The sequence below is a fragment of the Tupaia chinensis genome, unplaced genomic scaffold (assembly GCF_000334495.1).
Source record: "Tupaia chinensis unplaced genomic scaffold, TupChi_1.0 Scaffold000097_1, whole genome shotgun sequence".
NCBI classification, from domain to species: Eukaryota; Metazoa; Chordata; class Mammalia; order Scandentia; family Tupaiidae; genus Tupaia; species Tupaia belangeri.
This window is the reverse complement of record NW_006159559.1, coordinates 1540639-1544341: the sequence shown is the minus strand read 5'-3', so window position 1 is coordinate 1544341 and position 3703 is coordinate 1540639. Positions and strand designations below refer to the sequence as shown.

At 40.6% G+C, this 3703-nt stretch overlaps 1 pseudogene; it reads right to left on the bottom strand.

Annotated features, from left to right (window-relative positions):
- Positions 1-285: 285 nt before the first annotated feature.
- On the bottom strand, positions 286-941 carry LOC102468247 (60S ribosomal protein L14 pseudogene; annotated as a pseudogene).
- Positions 942-3703: the final 2762 nt, after the last annotated feature.

Genomic DNA, 3703 nt, shown 5'->3' with positions numbered 1-3703 from the left:
CCACCCCCGCCCCCCTCCCAGGGAGACGGCCTTGACACAATCCCTTCTCCTCTAGGTCCCAGGACTCAAACTACAGTAGACTGTGTGGAGTCCAGTGATGTAACCATTATACCATCTGCTGGTCCTGTGGTAAAAGTCTTCTTTATTTATTTATTTTTATTTTTCTACATAATTTATTATCCTGCCAATCTGCTTAACCACAGCATGAGAAAACAGGATTTAAATCCAGACTTAGAACAGATTTGCTATGTCAAAAAGAATGTTTATTATTTCTGTCACAGCCTCTTACGCTTTTTTGCCCGATGCTTTTGGTGCAGGTGCTTCCTGGGCTGCAGCTTTTTGACCCTTCTGCACTTTGAGAGCTGGCATGGCCTTCTGGCCTGCAGCTTTCTGAACAGGAGCCTTCTGGGCTGGGGCCTTCTTGCCTGCATCGTTATCTTCTTCGCTGGCACTTTGGCAGCAACAGCAGCAGCAGCTCTAGCTGCAGAGGCACCTGCACCCTTAGCAGCGGGTGCTTTTTTGGGAGAAGCTTTCAGGAGAGCTGCCTTTTGAAGCTTCTTAACTTCATTCTTGATCATTCTGTTTCTCATTTTCTTCGCCTTTATGACTTTAAAACGATCAAAATCTGTCATCTTGGCTTTCCTTTCTCTGGCTTCAATCTTCTTGGTGCATCTCGTGGCTGCCCACTTGGGGTTGATATCTGCCTTCTGCCAGGCTTTGTGCACTTACTTCTGGCGTGCACTATGTGGGAGCTTGATGATGAAGTTGGTGAGCTGCATGCATTTGAAAGGCATGGCCTGTCTCATCACCCTAGTGCAAGGTACATCAACCAAAGCCCTGTTCTGACCAATAACATCTACAATTGCAACCAGCTTTCCGGCATGCGGGCCAAAGGAGACGTATGCCACCCATTCAACCACCACAAAACGCCTGAACACCATGTTGCCAGCATCTGCGAGAAGGCAAGAGTCTTCTTGTTGGTAGATAACATGATGGAGGACATCAGGTGATGAGAAATAGCAAGCATAAACTTTTTTCTCTTCATAAACACACCAGGATTCAATTAGGGCCCTTCCCTGATTTAATCGAAATCACTTGCTTAAGGCCCCACTTTTCAGTGTCAAAGCAAGATTATATTTTTTACATTCTTAATCCTTTCACAATGGAACACAATGTGAACACATGACTCTTTTGGGAACACTTTCAAAATGCAGCAATAGTAATTCTCAAACTTTCTTAAGTGTGTCCTCCTATCAGAAAGAAGGATTTCTAGTTTCTTTGTTAAAGTACTCCCACTTCTCAATCTAAGTATCTGTATACATATATATTTTTGCTGACTTTTTATATATAGTGTAAAATCATTCACAACAGAATTATAAAAGGAGATGAAAAAAACTAAATTTAAAAATGTTCTACTTCTATTTTTTTCTTAGAATCTCAATGGATCACCTGATATCTCATGGGATGTATGTTGAAGACAACTTATTCAGAAAATAAAATGTGAAACTTATTTAGAGGTAGTGAAGTAGAAAGAAGGTAAAGTATGCAACTGGGATCATTCACTGATTAGGCTCACTCAAAAGAGAAAACTTAGGTTAGCATACTTCTATTGTAATTCACAGGACATTGTCCATTTTTGTCCTAGGTGATCCGTAGACTTAACTGACAGAGAAATTCTCCATTTCATTTAGCCTAGCTCTTAGATGATTTCTGTCATGGAAATCTCTAGAAACTCTTTGGAAACAAAAGCAGTTTTACTAGAATTGCAATAAAAGACACAGATGGGAGAAGAGAAGCTTCAGGCTTGATCACATCTCCATGTTTGAATGTTACAATATGATATTAAATACCACCTTAGGTCTTCTCTTGAGGAAACTCTGGCCAGATCTGATTGGAGGTTAGAAAGTTTTCTTTATGTAAAGAGACAATATTTATTTTAGAAATCTATGTAACAGGTTTGTCGAAAGTTTCATTTCACTAAATACCTGGTGGGCAGAAAAATACAGTCTTTTTTAGGACTAGCCATGTTTGCTCTTTAAGAAGCTGCTTCTTGGGGCCAGCAGGTGGTGTGGAGTTTAAGGTGCTGGATTCTCATATGGCCCACTGTGGGTCATGTCCTGGATGTAGGGGCTTGAAAATAATGCTGTGCAGTGTGTATGCACGTGCATACCCAAAATCCAGCGAGGAGAATGGAGGAGAAGGGATTGTGACATGGCCACTCCCCCAGGGAGTGATTTCTCACTTTCTGTCTTTGTCTGACAAGTGCACATACCCTAAAACCTAAGATAAATAAATACAAATTCCCTGGATATGAGTGACTCAGATCAGTAGGATGGCCACATATCAGGATAGTGGACATTTTATTTTATTTTATTATTTTTTTTTTGTCATCAATGCAACTCCGAGAAGGGTTTGTGGAAGAATATATTGAGTTTTGCATATTATTAAAAGAAATTGATTTAAGTTAAAGTTAAAATTAAAACATCAATCTCCATGGTTAAATAAAGAACAGGACCTACTTTTATAAAGTAGAAGGACACCTTCCAAATGAAATTATCTCTTTTGGGTTTCTTCCGCAATTTTCACACCCTCCCATTTGTATGACTTTCCTGTGGGTAAACACCATTTACAGTCAGTAGGTATAATTCATCAATATATCGAAAATTCACAACATAGATTCTCCAGGGAAACAGAACCAAAAAGATAAATATACATATAAAGGAAGACATTTATTATAAGAATTATTTCACGTCATCACAAGGTGGAGAAGTTTCACAGTAGGCTGTCTTCAAGCTGAAGAAACACACCCGGAAAACGGGAAAGGACGCAGTTCCAACCTGAGGTCTGAAGAGGGCCTTTGGGAGGCTGTAGGACCAAGCACCCTTGGGTAACTGCTAGTACATGCCTAGAGTCCAAAGTTAAAGAAGTTGGTGTCTGGCCGAAGGGTCACAGGAGCCAAGAGCAAGCAGAAACAAACAGCCAAGGGCCAAGTAATGGGGCCCGGTGGGGCAGGCAGAATGCCTTTATTCAATGGGTGCAACAACTAAGTATAAAAATAAAGTATAGAACAGGATAATAGGAACAAATAAATGCCACTAGTTCAATGAGTGATAAACTACCTGATTTTAGAAAACTCCTGAAAGAATCTTCTTAATATATTCCTTCTCTTAAAGCAATCTTGCACTTTGGTACTTACCCTGGCCATGACACTTACAGTCTGGCCAATTATGGGAGATGAGAAGTGGATTTTCTTGAAACTAGTAGTTAGTGTAATGGCTATGTCGCTGGACTCCCATGTAGTTGACGCAGTTCGAGTCCTGGACCCGGTGGCTTAAACTCACGCCGGGTGCATGTGCGGGTGAGCCCAAGATCTCAAGAGGAGAATGGAGGAAAAAGGATTGCAGCATGGCCATACCCCCCTGGGGAGTCATTTCTCGCTTTCTGTCTCTCTATCTCCCTCTGTCTTTCTGGAGAGTGCATGCACCCTATACCAAAAACCTCTCCCCCTCAAAAAAAAGAAAAAAAAATGTGGATTTTCCTAGTGGACATCTGTGAATGATTATGGGCAAAGAAGGAATGGAAAAATGGCTATTAAAACAAAGGAGCCAAAGTAAAGGATTACACAGCTGTTGATCTCTGATGCCATAGCTAAACCGTGAGATGCATATATATATGTATATATATATATATATATATATGTGTG